The sequence below is a fragment of the Peromyscus maniculatus genome, chromosome 11, assembly GCF_049852395.1.
Source record: "Peromyscus maniculatus bairdii isolate BWxNUB_F1_BW_parent chromosome 11, HU_Pman_BW_mat_3.1, whole genome shotgun sequence".
Classification (NCBI taxonomy): Eukaryota; Metazoa; Chordata; class Mammalia; order Rodentia; family Cricetidae; genus Peromyscus; species Peromyscus maniculatus.
In genome coordinates this window covers 76276792-76294719 of record NC_134862.1, presented here as the reverse complement: position 1 = coordinate 76294719, position 17928 = coordinate 76276792, and the positions used below count along the sequence as shown (strand labels likewise).

General features: G+C 43.3%; 1 long non-coding RNA gene across 2 annotated transcripts; it reads left to right on the top strand.

Annotated features, from left to right (window-relative positions):
• Window positions 1–84: 84 nt before the first annotated feature.
• LOC143267822 (uncharacterized) lies at window positions 85–7006 on the top strand. Of its 2 annotated transcripts, XR_013043387.1 has the most exons (3): window positions 85–148; window positions 403–2455; window positions 2606–7006. It is a non-coding gene; the product is annotated as an uncharacterized LOC143267822 (long non-coding RNA). The 2 variants fall into 2 exon arrangements; XR_013043386.1 differs by lacking the exon at window positions 85–148 and having other exon boundaries at window positions 243–2455.
• The last annotated feature ends 10922 nt before the right edge of the window (window positions 7007–17928 follow it).

The following is a 17928-nucleotide window of genomic DNA, read 5'->3' as shown; positions in this document are numbered from 1 at the left end:
AGGGGCGGGGCCGCGGAGGGGCGGGGCCGCGGAGGGGCGGGGCCGCGGAGGGGCGGGGCCGATGGAAGCAGGTGACCCTGGGCAAGTTTGGACCGCGAGAGGACCTGACCTGGAGGAGGTGTGGTCCGTGAGTGGGAAGGCGAGCAAGGTAGGCCCCGGAGAGGCCACTGGGAGGAAGGGGCAGCGGGAGGGGCGTGGTCGCGTGTGGGCGTGGCCACGTGTAGGCGTGGTCATGGGGCGAATTGCTAGGCAGGGCGAGTGGTGGGTCTAGGGTATCTTGGGCCCAGTCAGCAGAGTTAAGGGAAACTGAGGCTGGGTGAGAGCTTCTGGGGTTGGGGACTGGGAGACCTCTGGCCTAGCTGAGAGCACCGAATACCATACCACCCATGTCGTCCATTCCAGATCCCCAAGAAGCTCCAGGAAGGAGAATGAGACTTCCTCTTGAGCCTGCAGGTTTTCGCAAAATTTCTGTCTTTCACCTACACAGCACCAGCACCGTATTAGGATATGTATTCTTCAGATTTAGTAAACTTTTGGTCACTTTTTCCAGCTCCTACCGCCACCCTGTCCTGCCAGGCCTTCCTGCCATGATGGGCTGTATCCTCAAACCGCAAACCAATAAAAATCCTTAGTAGTAACTGCCACAGGTGGCCTGGTTAGCAATACTCTTTTTCACTACTACTGAGATGTGTAGGTCTGGATCTTCAAATAGAAACAGAAACAGGGCCCAACCAGGAACACCTGGGGCCGAACTCAAAGGGCTGCCTTTGCTCTGGTCAGTCAGAAACAGATTGGAAACATCTGGCCTTTGTGATCAAGACTGAAGATCTCACAGGATCGCAGCAAGGAGGGCCATTGACTGGTACAGAGACCCGGCATCTCGTTTTATGGCCAGTCCTGTTTCCAGTATTCTGCCCGCAATCCCACGTTGATTAATCACACTTTAGATCTTGTGATGTGTGCTTCAGAAATGTGACCCTAGTATCTGTTGATCTAAACATGGCAATAAAAATGGGGTGTAACCCAACCTTACGGAAAGCCTCCGGCAAAATGTGCTCTTACTCTACCAGTTCCTGAAAAGTCTGTATGAAAACTCTTATATTGGCACCTGCTTTTAAGTCAGAAAAAGTTTTGAAACATCCTGAGCGGACCCCTGAGAGAAAATTTTAAGACTGTATAAATTTCCTAAGAATAATGGTCAATATTGATTGTCAACTTGATGAAATCTAGACTCGTCTATAGGGGAGATAAACTCCTGGGCATTTCTATGAGAGGATTTCTAGACTGGGTTAGATGAGATTCGAAGACTCATCCTAAATGTGGGCAGCCCCATTCCGTAGGCTGGGTCCCAGGCTGAATAAAAAGGAGATAGGAAACTGAGTATTAGTGTTCATTTCTCTCTCTGCTCAATGTGACCAAACACCTCACTGTCCTGCCAGGCCTTCCTGCCATGATGGACTGTATCCTCAAACTGCAAACCAATAAAAATCCGTAAGTTGAGAAGTAACTACTACAGGTGGGCTTGTTAGCAATACCCTGCTAAGCATTGGGGAATGTTGTTTGTTTTCACTCTTTTCTCTTTTGGGGGGCCCGCCACCCAGCTCCCAAATAAATCACACATGGAGGCTTATTCTTAGTTACAAATGCATGGCCTTAGCTTGGCTTGATGCTAGCTAGCTTTACTTAACCCGTCTACCTTTGGCCTCAGGGGTTTTTATCTTTCTCTATTCCTACATACCTTTATTTCTTACTCCATTGCTGGTTTGTGTAGCTGGTTGGCTGACCCCTGATGTTCTCATTCCTTAATCTTTTCTCCACCCCTATTTTGCCTTCTATATATTCTCTCTGCCTGCCAGCCCCACCTATCCTTTCTCCTGCCTTGCTATTGGCCAATTCTTTATTAGACCATCAGGTGTTTTAGACAGACACAGTAACACAGCTTCACAGAGTTAAACAAATGCAACGTAAACAAAAGTTGTTGCTGGAGGGCTTCTCTCCAGGTTCCCCAAGCCCCACAGTCCCACAATCCACGTATAAAATAATCACTCAGACACTCATATTACTTATAAACTGTATGGCTGTGGCAGGCTTCTTGCCAACTGTTCTTATATCTTAAATTAATCCATTTCTATAAATCTATACCTTGCCACATGGCTGGTGGCTTACCAGAGTCTTTACATGCTGCTTCTCCTGGCGGTCGCTCCAGTGTCTCCCTCCTCAGCCTTCCGCTTCCCAGAATTCTCCTCTCTCCTTGTCCCACCTACTTCCTGCCTGACAACCTACTTCCTGCCTGGTCACTGGCCATCAGTGTTGTATTTATATAGAGCAATATCCACAGCAAAAGTAGCACACCTTAAAATAATATTCTGCAATGGGAAGCCACAGAGGTTCATCCTGAGAATTCACACAGAAGACCATGAGAGCTCCGAGAGCAACAGATGAGAAGCATCCTTAGGTGGGTGCATGTTGTCAGGCAGACATTGGGTAGAAAGATTTGATGGGGAAGGAAAAAGAGGAGCTGCAGAGACAGCCTACCCAGAAGGGTACTTAAAGCCAAGCTGGGAGGGGAGCACTAAATCACCTCACTTCTGTGTTTCCTCCCTAGATAACTGGAGATAAAGAAGAAATATGACTTGATCACCTTCCCATCTCCAGACCTCCCAAGGAGAAAGTCCTTGAGAATCCATCTTGTCATTTAAGGCTGTTCTTCTCCCCAACTCCCAAGCATCCTGGTGTCAGGCAATTTATTGTTAGGGTTCAGTTTCACATTAGTTACACTCTTACACACACACACACACACACACACACACACACACACTTTTTTTGTTTTGTTTTGTTTTGTTTTTTTTTGGCAGTTACACAGTGTTTCTCTGTGTAACAGTCCTGGATGTTTTATAACTCACTTTGTAAACCTGGCTGGTCTCGAACTCAGAGATCCACCTGTCTCTACCTCCCAAGTGTTAGGATTAAAGGGGTGTGCCACCACCACCCAGACACACACACACACACACACACACACACACACACACACACACACACACTTTTATTCCCTGAACACTAATGACTATCACTCTTATTTTTCCTTCAGTAAGCCAGAAAACTCTTCACAAAGAAATACAGCGAGAAGAAAAAGATTATCCAAAATCCTCTTCCTGACCATTTTCATAGGCATTTTTCTTAAAGCAGCTTACATACTGAATTCCATGTTAGTGTGAGTGTCTTCACTTTCTTCATATATAGAAAATATAACTTTCTTATTCAGGGCTTAGTAGGTTTCCACTCAGCCCATCACTAGGATCAGGTACTACATGAATATTTGTTGAATGGGCAAATGAACAGTAACTGAAACCAGAGCTGTTACAGACCTGAAACACCTGTTAAGACCTGAACCCACCACTCTAGTGACGATGTCCTCTGATGTCTGTTAGGCCTTTCTAACTTGAGGAGACTGTCTTTTTATTTTCAGGATATATGGTACTGATCCAAAAGTTGGGAAACACTGTGTAACTGTTATTATAAGAGCAACACACACACTTGGAAGGCAGAGGCACTCCAAGTCTCTGGGATTTGGAGGCCAGCCTGGGCTCCATACTGAGTTTCCAGGATAGCTGAGTCTGTATAATGAGACCTTGTCTCAAAAAAAAAAAAAAAATACATAAATAAACCAAAACAATTTAACAAGAGCAATTTCCATGGTTTATCAGGCTGTCCTGGTTTGTTTTTGTCCAAACAAAATTCAGAGTCATGCACTTTGGAATTCGATCTTAGAGCTGATTATAACCTAGAAACGGCAGGCAGCTCCCAGAAACATTTAGAACACCTGTGTTAGCTGAGGGAGCAGGAACTACAGATAAAATTCCTTTTATCTGTGCTAGATAGAGCCATAATTGCCCATCTCAGCGTTTATTCTAGAACAAAGAACTTTAATTATCTAAATTTATGTGTGTTTGTATATAGTTAGTTAAAAACAAAATTTTAAAAGTTAAGCAAGTACTTACTGCAATTTTCTAAGTGCACAGTATTTCAAAACAAGTTGCATAAGAAATAAACTTCATGGTCACTGCAATAAAAAAATTAAAGTATGATTATTTTTGGGTGTTGCTAATTGAACCCACTTGTCCAACAACCCACATGGCCTCCTACATGTTAGGCAAATACTCTGCCAGAGGTATCTACCCGGCCCTTAACCATATGTGTGGATTTTTGTTTATTTGTTTTTTGTTTTGTTGTAACTTATTAATATATTTTTGGTTTTTTGAAACAGGATCTCACTATCCAGGTCTCATGCTCCCTCTGTAGCTCAAGCTGACCTCCAACTCATGATTTTCCTACCTCAGCCTCCCAAGTTACAGGCTTATGCCATAATGTAAAAGTACAGATTTTTTTTTAAGAAAAAAGTTAAATTACTTCATTGACAATAAATAATTTTAATAACTAAAACGTGCTAGACACACTGTTTTAGTCTATCTAGGTATTATAAGGGAATGCCTTCCGCTCCATAAGTAATAGAAAACAGAAATTGATTTCTTACAGTTCTAGACACAGGTCAGCAGTGGATTCTGTGTTTGCTGTATACCTGCTCTATTCCAAAGGTGCTGCCTTTTTGCCAAGTTCTTTTATGGCATAAGAGAGCTAGGGGATTTTCTCATGCATCTAATTTTTCTTTTGCAGAAAAAAAATTGTGTTTATACATTGTACAAAATGATAGGCTTTGTTATGTATTGTCATTGATGGAGAGCATCTACTTTGCTCAAATTCTCCCTATTATTGATGTCCCCGTCCCTTGGTTCCCTTCTTCCCCCTCAGTAGTCCCACTTGGAGTTTCATGATTCATATGTGTCATATATTTTTACTACATATAATATAGTATATATAATTTTAAAATCTAGAGTGGATATATATGTTGTGGAATATTAATTGAAGATATGTTACATTTGTTTATGCTATGGAACATTTGTTTAATGATGCAAAGATGTGTTGCATTCTTTTATGTTGCATTTGTTTAACTCTGTGAAGCTGTGTTACTTTGCCTGTCTAAAACACCTGATTGGTCTAATAAAGAGCTGAATGGTCAATAGCAAGGCAGGAGAGAGAACTAGGCGGGGCTGGCAGGCAGAGAAAATAAATAGGAGAGGAAGAAAGATTAAGAGAAGGAGAGGAAGATGCTAGGCGCCAGCCAACTAGCCACACAACCAGCTACAGAGTAAGTAAAGAAAGGTATATAGAATTGAGAAAGATAAAAGCCCAGAAGCAAAAGGTAGATGGGATAATTTAAGAAAAGCTGACTAGAAACAAGCCAAGCTAAGGCCAGGCATTCATAAGGAAGAATAAGCCTCTGTATATTTGTCTGGGAGCTGGGTGGCAGACAACCCCCCCGCAAAGAACAAAGAGCCAAAGAGTAAAAAACTAACCAACTACATATATGAGCAAAAACATGTGACACTTGTCTCTCTCAGTCTGGCTTATTTTGCTTAACATGATGATCTCTAGCTTCTTTAACTTGTCTTAGTAAATTACAATAATTTAGTTTTATATTACTCCATTGTATATCCATCCCATGTGGCTCTGCCTCCCACGTGCTGGGATTAAAGGCATGAGCCACCACCACCTGGCTCGCTTATGCTTCTTGACTCTCTTATGAAGTCACAAGCCCCAACTCATTATACCCATGAGTTAGCCACACTCTTGACAAAGCCACTTCCTAATGGCCCCACCTCTTAACACTAGCACATTACATTAACTATATTATGTTTTGCATTTATTATCTCATGCCTCAAAGTGATACCAAGAGTGCTTTGCTTTTAATATGCCCTTTCCAAAAATCATGTGCTGGGAACTTAGTTCTAAATGTGACTATATTGGGAGGTAGAGCTTTGGCGAGTAATTCAGATTGGAAGGGCTCCATCCTCACGAGCTGATAAATGCCTTTCTGGAAGAGCTTGGCAGGGGGAGTTCTTTAGTTTCTTTTCTTTCTGATTTCTGGAGATAGGATGCAGTAGGATACTAGCACCTTGATTCTGGGCTCCCTAGCTTATAAAACTGTGGGAAAATACATTTCTTGGTTTTGGATTTTGCTCTTGTTTTTAAGACAAGGTCTTGCCCAGGCTAGCTTCACACTCAAGATCTTACTGCCTCAGCTTTCTTTGCTGGGAACATGTGTGTACACCACCTCTGGCTGATTTCTGCTCTTCGTAGATTACCCAGTCTTAAAGATGTTTGCCAAAGCTGTATGAAACCAAGAAAGGAAAGTAGGAAATATTGTTGCCACTTTATAGATGAGGAAAATTGAGATTTTGCAGAGCTAGAAGGAGCTGAGAATGTCACTGAGGCACACTGATTAATAATAAGAATTGAAAATGGCAGGTGTAAAAAGATGACTCTGATCTTCATGCTATTGCTTAAAAGCAGGAGCACAGTCGACCAATAGCAGTGCACACCTTTAATCCCACCCCAGCACTTGGGAGGCAGAGGCAGGCAGAGCTCTGTGAGTTGGGGTTGGAGGCCAGCCTGGTCTACAGAGTGAATTCCAGGATAGGCTCCTGTGGGAGCCCGTTTTCAGGTTCCTCGTGGCTTTATTCAGCAGATCTTCATAGAGAGGGTGATTAGGACCACAAGCCTGAGTGCAAGTGTCTGAAATGGTCTGCACTTGACTGTGCTGGGGGAGAAGGTCTCTTGCTCCACCCCTTGGCATCTCTATAAATACCCTGAGGCAGAGACAGTCAGGGCCCGATGGAAAAGGTTCCAGGCCCTCTCAAGGCTATCCTGTATTTTCTATCTGTTTATCTCCGCAATATAAATCCTTCTATCTAATATTTCCTGCTGCTCGCACTCAAGAAAACTCTGGGGAACAGTGGGGTTGGTGGGTAAATGCCCCACAGGCTCCAAAAGCTACACAGAGAAACCCAGTCTCAAAAAACAAAAAAGGAACAAAAAGAAACCCTGTCTTGAAAAACCGAGAGAGAGAGAGAGAGAGAGAGAGAGAGAGAGAGAGAGAGAGAGAGAGAGAGAGCAGAAGCTAAGATTCCATGTGTGGCACATGAGACATCCATATCCTTATGAACAAGTTGAGTCCAAGAGAATTCTGAACAAACCTTGTTAAATAGCTCTGACCTCTTGACCTTCATCCATCAACCAGTCTATTTTAATTACTTTTCTTTTTTCTTGCACATATTTTGTTTCTCCTGGGGTTCATAATTGTTTGTGTTTGTTTTTCTTTTTTGAGACAGGGTTTCTCTGTGTAGCCCTGGCTGTCCCTGGAACTCACTTTGTAGACCAGGCTAGCCTTACACTCAAAAAGATCCTGCCTCTGCCTCCTGAGTGCTGGGATTAAAGGTATATGCCACTACACCCAGCTCATAATTGTTTTTCATTGTAAATGTGACTATTGTACTGTCTTTTAATACTATTAAGCAGTGTGGCTGGAGACTAGGGGTAGAGGAAGAGATATCAGATTAACATTTGGGGATGGAGAGAGTACTGGCCTGCTCTCATAAGGACTCATGTCAGGTCTCAGTACCCAAGTAACAAGCAAGAACTCCCTCCGGACACCTTTAACTAACTAGCTCAGCTCTGCAGTGAGTGCAGACAGAGGAATCTCTGGGGTGTGCAGGCTTCCAACCTAACCAAGATGGAAGCCTCAGGTTCAGGGAGAGACATTGCCTCAAAGGAATAGGCAGAAAGTGATAGAGGAGGGTACCCAGTGCCTTCTTCTGGCCTCTGCGTACACCTGCACACAATGTGCACATACACACATAATCTTTAGAAAAAGATTAACACTTAAAAGAAGACAGTGGGGCCGGGCAGTCGTTTCACATGCCTTTAATCCCAGCACTCAAGAGGCAGAGGCAGGCGGATCTCTGTGAGTTCGAGGCCAACCTGGTCTCCAAAGCAAGTTCCAGGAATGCTGCGGGCCACAGGAATATCATAAGAACTCAGCTGGTTATGGCAAAGTCACTACGTGGAGGAATCAGGGAATTCCTCCAGAGGAAGCCAAATCCCAAGGAGTTTTTGGTGTTACTTGGCTTGTTATATATCAGCTGTATTCTGTTATGAAAATCATGTGTGCCTTCCTAGTTTTCCCAATTGATTTTTCCCTAAGAAGGCCTAACAATGTGGACTGATCACTCTCTAGACATACACATTTCAGGCATTTGGAGAACAGCCTCAGGAAAGGCTTTCTCTGGAATCAGATATCTCCCCTAGCCACTTTCAAGGACTAAAGGAGACATCACCCAGGTGGTTACCCAATTTCCGAGGACTAACAGTGATAACAATCCACAGGCGAGTCTCCTGACAAGGTAAATTCCACAAGGGGACACCACCTAGGTCAGGTAGACATTAAGTAATAGCTTTACACAATTTAGCTCAGACCCCTCCTTTCTTACAGCCTTACTAACTTTAGAGACCTCTGACTACTTACCTAACCACTTCTAGGAATATTTAGATAACCTTCTGTGCTAACAGCTATGCTCAGCCAGAACTCCCAGTTCAAGCCTCCCTGTAATTATCATCATTGGCAGCATCCGGCCAGGTCCATCACTGGATGGAGGAAAGTACCTTATCAGAGATACCTCTGTACTCTCTAAGAACAGACTTAAGCATCCAGGCTACCTGTTTGAGAAGGCCTGGTGGATGTGCTAATTAAGCTTAACTTCCTCCTTTCCCAAATCTTACCTCCAGTTCTAGATCTCCCTTCAACTATCACCAGAGGCATCTAGCTGTGCACAGGTTGCCTAGAGACTGAGCACACTTTCCCCCACCCTGCAGAAAAACGGCAGACAGCTTGGACAGATAGGAGCCACAGGAGAAAAGAAGACAGTTTTATTTTCTCCCATTGACCTAGCAACTTAGAGATTTTTAACATCATTTACCAAACACATTTAAGATTATAGTTGTGCACATAAGATCCCTCTTCTTAGATATTACCCGTATTTAACCTTTAGTTAATTTATTAGTCACTTCCCCTTTGGGTCACAAATGGCAATTAACAACTAGTGCCCCTCTTTGTAATTCTTATCAACCCTCCATTTGATCCTGATAGTGGACAATCACTGCTTGAGGAAGTTCAGGCTGAGTGTTCTGGATGGAGGGGAGGATTGTGATTTTGGGGAGATATATAACTGTAAAGTAGAGGACAGAGAAGAGAGAAGAGAATGGAAGAACTAGATGGGTAAGAACTTGAGAGGAACAAACTGAGATGGGGAAGAACTAGATTGAAGGGCTAGAAGAGAGGACAAGAGGAACGAGATGGAAGATGAGGAAGAGCCAGATGGGGAAGAACAAGATGAGGAAGAGCCAGATGAGAGAAAAGGAGATGGGAGAGGAGCTGATATGGGAAAGAACTAGATAGATGAGAACCTAGAAGGGGCAGAACTAGATGAAGGAATTAAGATAGAACTTAGAGGGGATCGCAGACAAGTGTAGAGAGAAATCAGGCTAAAGATGACCTAAATATGAGAGCAGAATATAAGCTTGTAACTGTCACAGAATAATAAAGTATATGGACTAAGGAGTTTCGTGTACATAGATTCATTTCTTCCCATTAAAGATTAATTATCAGCTGGTTGTAGATTCTTCCCGGACCCTGGGAGGGGACTATTGAGGGGCTGGACCCTCATAGTCCCCAATACAGGAAAGGCGCAAAGCTATACAAAGAAACCCTGTCTTGAAGAAAAAAAAAGACAGTGGGAAAACTAGAAATCTGTCCCTACCAGGGCTACATATAACAGAACAAGAAGAGCCCCAGAGATCAGGAAAATACAGATGCTATATATATAACTTATAAAGGATCAGAAATCACAAGGTATGGGGCTTCTGAGTATCTCTTTTCCCAGCATACTAGATCACCCCTGCTTTTCAGAATACCTTTCAAATGTTTGATTACATTTGTATGTGGAGTTGGAAGGAGGGCCATACCATGGTGAATGTGCCATGTTACAAGTGTGGAGGTCATAGGGCATCTTACGGACTTCAGCTCTTTCTTCCATCATGTGGGTCCCAGGGATGGAACTGAAGTCTCGGGGGCACTCAGCAGCCTTTAGCCCACTGAACTACCGTGCCGACCCCCTTTTTATTTCTCAATAAATTGCCTCTATTTCTATCACCAGCCATGTGTCTCTGGTCCAATGAATTGTTCTGGGACACAAGAACCTAGAAACCTCTACCTCTGATCCGCTCCCATAAGATTCCTGTAAGAGAAGCTCTGTGAAGCAACCTGATTTCAACATTCTCAAACCCACTAGATAACTGGTGTGCTGGTTTTTGTCTGGAGTCTTCGAACCTCCACATCTACTGGACTCTCTCAAGTTGCTTTCTGAGCTGTTGCCCTAAGGCTTTCCTTCTTTTATCTCATCCTTCTGCCTCAGTCTTTGAAAGTCTTTCTCTTCCTTGTACACTCCCTTATTTTAGGAGTGATATCATCTAGTAGTTGCTGTTGTGTGACAAAGCTTTTCTAGGGGTGACAAAACACACACACACATCTTTGTACCCTAGATAGGGAACCCACAGTGAACCAAAGCACAGATACCACTCAAGTCCAACCTGGTTAACCAATGAGTTTTGCTGGGGCTACAAGAATATGGGTGTCCTGGATAGTTTTGTGTCAACTTGATACAAGCCAGAGTCATCAGAGAGGAGGGGGTCTCCACTGAGAAAATGCCTCCATAATATCAAGCTGTCAGCAAGCCTGTAGGGCATTTTCTTGATTAGTGATCGATGGGGAGGGCCCAGCCCATTGTGAATGGTGCCATCCTTGGGCTGGTGGTCCTGGGTTCTATAAGAAAGCAGGCTGGGCAAGCCATGATGAGCAAGCCAGTAGGCAGCACTCCTTCATGGCCTCTGCATCCGCTATTGCCTCCAGGTTCCTGCCCTGTTTGAGTTCCTGTCCGGACTTCCTTTGATGATGAACAGTGATGTGGACGTGTAAGCCAAGTAAATCCTTTCCTCTCCAATTGGCTTTGGTCATGGTGTTTCATCACAGCAACAGTGATCCTAACTAAGACAATGCGTCTAGTTTCACGCAAATTTTGAGTGCTGAGTCCTTTATATATTCTGGCCTATAATTTTTTCCTTTATTTTAATATCTGACCATGTAACTTTAATCTCTGTTGGATGACAAAAATTGGAAATACTCCTGTTTAATGGTGCATGAATTTTTCTTACTCTTCTAGTTACACAACTTTTGGAATGAAATAGGAATAAAAAGAGGCAAACACAATAGAAAACTCATACAGTGAAGACTACAAACTTTAGCTGCAACATTTATTTTATGTGTGTGGTGGTTTGAATGAGAATGGCCCCATAGGCACATATGTTTGAATGCTTGGTCATCAGGAACTGTCATTATTTGAGAAGGATTAGGAAGAATGGCCTTGTTGGAGCAAGTTTGCCATTGGAGGTGGGCTTTGAGGTTTCAAAAGCCCATACCAAGCCTTTCTCTCTCTCTCTCTCTCTCTCTCTCTCTCTCTCTCTCTCTCTCTCTCTCTCTCTCTCTCTCTTCTCCCCTCTCTCTCTCTCCCTCCCTTTTTCCCTCCCTTTTCCCTCCCTCCCTATTATCAGGATGTAGCTTTTAGCTACTTCTCCAGCACACCTGCCTGCCACCATGCTGTCATGATGATAATGCACTAAGCCTCTGAAACTGTAAGTAAACCCCCAATCAAGTACTTCTAAGAGTTGCCTTGGTGATGATGTCTCTTCACACCAATAGAACAGTGACTAGGGCAGTGTGTTTTGCCAGCATGCATGTCTGTGTACCACATGCATACAGTGCCCACAGAGGCCAGAAGAGGGCATTGGATCCCTGAAACTGGAGTTACATTTGTTACTGGGAATTGAACCTAAGACCTCTGAAAGAGCAGCCAGTGCTTTTAATCACAGCCCCTATATTCTAGTTTATGATGTAATTGAGAAGTCTTTTTTAATCAGAATTTACAACAAACTTCTTTTCTTTATCTGCAGTACTAGGGATTCAATCCAGAGCTAGGCAAGTGCTCTACCACTAAGTAACATCCTCAGCTATGATTTCTTACACTAGTAATAAGCATGCATAGTGCTTTTAACAGAAACACACCTGAAGCACACTCCCAACAACTGAGAAGCCCTTTTTCAGTGTGTTACAGAATGATTAACTTTACTATGGTTGGCAGAAAACAGAAAAGGAGAAGATGGGGGGGGGGGATTAATGTTGTAGACTCCCAGGTGGAAGAAAAGCAGGTTTGTGGGCGTGGGGAGTCAGCGCACAGAGATTCTGTATTCAGTAATGCAAAGTTTTAGATGGAGGATAGGTACGTTTATGAGAACTAATTGTTTGAGTCAATTGGAAGGAAACATTCCTTCAATGAGGACTACTTAGATGATACAATGAAAAGAGAAAAATCTTGGTTCTGTTGCCAGGCGGTGGTGGCACGTGCTTTAATCCCAGCACTTGGGAGGCAGAGGCAAGTGGATCTCTGTGAGTTCAAGGCCAGCCTGGTCTCCAAAGTGAGTTCTAGGAAAGGCTACAAAGCTATACAGAGAAACCTTGTCTCGAAAAACCAAAAAAAAAAAAAATTAATTAATTAATTTGAATTTAATGCTTAACCCCTTCACTCTCTTGTTTTCACTCGTGTGTTAAGAGGAAATGATAACCATTTGTAAGGAGTGGTATAAGATAATAGAAGATAAAAAGTATCTAGCACTGTGGCCTTGATAAGTGGCAGGTATTTATAATGGACTGACCAAATGTGTGGATATTATAAAACCAGAAATGATGGCAGAAAAGAATAACAAAGAAAAACTACTCCGGGTGATTAAGTCTTCAGTGCATCCGAGGGCGTTGACTCTTGGGATGCTAGGGGAGTGTGTGAAGATCTGAGAGAACCCAGGCAATGTAAAGTTCCCTCAAGAGCCACTGGGTGGTGCTTTATGATCCTCTATGCTCCATGTCCTCATCTGTCAGCAGCAGCAGGCTTCGGGTTCCATCTACTGTAGAAAGCTGGGACCAGTTTCTCTCTCTGCTTTAAGGATCCAGAAAATCAGGAAAAAATACAGGAAAAAGTTATATTAGCAGATAACTCTATACAGGGAGGAAATAAAGTTAGCAGTCCGAGAAAAAAAAAGTGCAGCCAAAGGAATAAATGCCAACAGAGCCTGGCTGCTTTCCTGAACTGAGGAGATGTAACTCAGAGGTCAAGAAGGGAAGGGTGGGTAGACTCTGTGAGTCCTATCAGAAGGGAGGGAGCTTTATGAAGAGAGAGTTTTGGAGATTTATAGAATTTCCCCCCTTTATACCTGTAGCTTTAAATTGTTTGGGGGAGCTGGAGAAATGGCCCAGCTGTTAAAAAACACTGACTACTCCAGGTTCAATTCCCATCACCTACATGGTGGCTCATAGCTGTCTGTAACTCCAGTTACACAGGATCCAACACCTTCTTCTGACCTTCGAGGGCAATACACACATGTGGTACACAGATATACATGCAGGCAAAATACTTAGAACATAAATCCTTTTAAGTTGGTTCTGTGTAAGGTTTAGAGTGGGGTGTTCTGGTGCCCATAGAGAGTAATGGGATCACCACAGCCAACCTAATGAACATCCATCACCTCGGATGATTAACATTTGGAGCATGTGTGCACACACACATGCTTGTGTGTGCATGCATGTGCGTGCATGTTAAAAACCATTTAGCCTCTCCTAGTAAACAGCCAAGGAGTAGTCAAGGTTGAGCATCTTCTAAGAAAAGAAAATTTTAACTCAGTATAAATCAAAGGTCTGGGACTATAGATCAGTGGCACGGGCCCTGCCTAACGTGTACAAGAACCTGGGTTCAATCCCTACTAGCGTATGCACACAGCCAGATAAAACAGCAAGAGCCTTTATTCTTTCTCCCGCCATCCTAGGACCCAGTCACTGGGGCCAAGGTTGGTACCCTGATTATATAGCCACCTTACTGGAAGACGGGACAGTGTGACCGATGGCCTCTGTATTAGTTACCCAACCATTACTTTAATAAAATACAATAAAATTCACAGCTAAAGCAATTTCATGGAGGTTTTAATATCCAAGGGTGTAGTCTACTGTGGCAGAGAAGTCAGGACAGCAGGAACTTGAGGCCCCTGGTCACATTGCCCTTGCATCCAGGAAGCAGAGAACAGTGAAGGCCAAAATCCACTTAATTCCCCTTCACCTCTGTACTTAGCTCAGCGATTAGTGAGCCTTCCCACCTCACTTAACCCAATCTAGACATCCCTCACAGGCATGCCCAGAGGCTTGTCTCCTACCTCATTCTAGATCCTGTCAAGTTGACAGTATTAACCATCACAGCCCTTCAGGGTCATATGAAGTAGGGGAGGTTAAGGTTCATGCCATAGTTTGAACGTAAAATGGCGTCACAGGGTCAAGTGTTCGCATCATGGTTGCCTCATGGTAGCTCTACCTCACTGATGGATTGATTCCCTGATAGATGCATAATATGATGGCATTACTGGGAGGTGGTGAAAGTGGGGAGCGGAGTCAATGGGGGCATGTCCTGAGAGGAGGTCTCTTGCCCTTCTCTCTCTTCCTGGCCACCATGATGTGAATAGCCTTGCTCTTCCATATTCCTCTTCCATGATCTACACCTCATCAAGGCCCAAGAAGAAGAGGCTGAGTGTCTGCGAGTCCAAAGGAGCCCTTCCTTCTTTTAAGTTGTTGTCTCAGGTTTCGGCCACAGCAATGCAGAAGTCTAACGTAAGGGTCCCCTAAAGGAAACGGACGGGCAGCCAGGGACAGCAGAAATGGGCAAGTACGCTTCCAGTTTTTACTTCTCGATTCAGGATCTCCAAACTGCCCAAGCAGGCCTTAAACTTCCCATCGTCCTGTCTTAGCCTTTTGAGGACTTTAAATTACAGGTCTGTGCCACCATGCCTCCCATAATTTTATGTTGTACAATTTTAGTTAGCATACAAAATAATGTGTTTTGTTACGACATTTTCATACACATGTATCATTGTACATTGATCATAACCATCTGCCTTATCCTCTCCTGCCCCCCTTTCTCCCCTCACCCTCCTCCTTCCTCCTCCTAGGGTCCTAAAGGTACACTTTTTTTTTTTTTTTTTTTTTTTGGTTTTTCAAAACAGGGTTTCTCTATGTAGTCCTGGCTGTCCTAGAACTTGCTCTGTAGACCAGGCTGGCCTCAAACTCAGAGACCTGCCTGCTTCTGCCTCCTGAGTGCTGGGATTAAAGGTGTTACCCTGAGGAAGGTACGCTTCTACTGACTTTCACTGACACACTAGCCCAAGACGACCCCAGAATCAGTGCTTCCTTCTCTGCGTACCTGCCTCTTTGGCAGAAGGTGGTGCCAGCGTTTCTGCTCGTCTCCCTCCCACCAGGACACCGTGTTACTAATGGTTGCCGAGCTGCTCTGACAAGGGTGAAAAAAATCACCACAGGGAAGTGATAGTCACAGTGCAAGAACATTTGAGGACTGAGTTCTAGCTGAGGAACGAGTTGTGGAGATGATCTACAGCCGTGAACTTTTTCCAGAGAAGATGCAATCGTCCTTATTATTTCAAGTCTTCTAGGTGTTTTAATCTTTCTTGTGCATCAGTAAATCTTCCCTACTGAGATAAGCAAGGGATGGGCTTTTATCATTTATCATTGGAGAAGAAGATAAGATTTTTAATTAAATGGTGTATCTTAAATTATCTAGTGAACATAGAGTGCAGCTAAGCCTGGAAAGAAATGAAATGTGCACACTCACAAGCCTAGCACTTTATCAATAAGATTTACTGGGTAAGGCTTTGGACAAAGGGACCGTAACAAAGTAATCTGTATCTCTGGGAGTTGGTTCTTTGGTAGAACAATTGACTACAGAAAAGTAAGCCATATCCAACTTAGGTTGTTTTTCTTTCCTCCAAAATGTTTCACATATTTATCATTGGACCAAGCCACTAGTACAGATCAAAGAAAAGAGAGAACATATTCCTAATTAAATGTGTCCAACTCCAGGGAGTGCTGACGTGCAGCTTGATATAGTAACTGTGATCTGGACTTAGTGTAGACATATTGTCAACTCATGTGCAATTCCTGAGAGACCCAGCTTGGCCCTCCAGAGTCTCCTCTTGGAGATATGTCTGCTTTTATCGCTAATTTCACCTAAACCCTTCAGAAATGGTGTGATTGACTCTGTGATCCAAGTTTTATGAAAAGTCATGAGTACTGAGTCAGTGACATGCACTATGATGGCAGAGAAAACACATGAGTGTTTTTTTTTTATCTGAGTATCCTGATGACTTTGGAGCCCTTGTCCGTTTCTCCCAGCAGCTACTTGTTGTAAGATTTCAAAGTGGATTCCCACAGTTCACTTGCACAGATGTGTCAGATGTCCTTGGTCCACGGAGGAATGAATGCATGCAGTTGTACCTTGATGCCTACCAGAGGCAGAGACTGCCAGAAAGCAGCCTCCTGCATCTTTGAGGAAACAAGTCAGACTCCTGGATAATGCCTTTCTAGAGAACTGGTTGTGTTGGCTTGACCTTTTTCACCTAGTTATTTCTTAACACATTCAAAGCCTTAAAAAAACACCAACACAACTGAGGTGGGCTGTGGTGGTATTGTGTTCCCCAAAATATTGTGTACCCTAATAAACTTATCTGGGGTCAGAGAACAGAAAAGCCACTAGATACTTAGGATAGGCAGCGGTAGCACACGCCTTTAATCCTAGCATTCCAGAGGCAGAAATCCATGTGTTCAAGGATACAACCAAGCATGGTGACTCATGCACACCTTTAATCCCAGAAAGTGAGCCTTTATCCCAGGGAGTGGTGGTAGAAAGCAGAAAGGTATATAAGGCGTGAGGACCAGAAACTAGAAGTTTTTAGCTGGTTAACCTTCAGGCTTTCCAGCAGCAGCTAAGAGCCATTGGGATGAGGACACAAAAGCTTCCAGTCTGAGGAAACAAGACCAGCTGAGAAGTTGGCCAGGTAAGGTTAGCTGGGGCTTGTTCTGCTTCTCTGACCTTCCAGCATTCACCCCAACAACTAGCCACAGGTTTGATTTTATTAATAAGACTCTTTAAGATCCCTGCTTCAGTGGGCAGTGTTCTCCAGTGCCGAGATGTAACACCACCAGAATTTCTGATGGGATGCTGCAGAGGCTGTGTCTGACTCCTGAACTCATGTGACCCTCCCCTTTCAGTCTCAGAAGCCGGGACGACAGGAGTGGGTAAATCCTCACACCACACTCCTTCCCCAGTTCTTCTAATAATACCTCAAGTCCACAGAGGAAGAAAACCCTTATTTCTTCTGTTTAGAATGGGTTTTGCTTTTTGCTTGTCTCGTGCAATCAGAATGGTAAAATTTGTGGGTTATGACCACATTTTTGAAAACTGGAACAATATTCAAAATGCATAGAGGAAGGAAATATTTTACAAAACTTCAGTATTTGGATTGTGATAATAAATAAATCCCCTTGCCCTGGGTTGTAGTTTAAAAAGAACAAGCATGAGAACCACAGCATTGAAGCATTTATTGCCTAATCTTGCTTAAAACTGTACTTATTTTCCTAGAATGGAATACACCACCAAGTCAAGCAGTTTCAGAGTTTTTCTAACTTTCTTCATAAGGTATCTGTTTGTCTGTTCAGAATGGTTAGAATAATTATAAACCTGAAACTTACTTTTATGCTGAGAAAAAAAAGAAAGAAAGAAAAGCCTTTGATTGAAGCATTTCTTCAGCAGCAAATGAGCCCCAGATCTAAATATTTCTGAATTTAACAAATGTATTAGGTTCCACCTGCGAAAGGGAGCTGTTTGAATATCATCTCTTACTAGACTTCCACTTATTCTTTTCCTTACCCATGTGGTAACAAGCTAAATAAAGAAGCTTTAACTTATGATGAAAGAAGGCTTCTTAATATAAACTATTCAGATGGTGATACAGGAGAGTGGAGATATTTTAACAGAATAGACA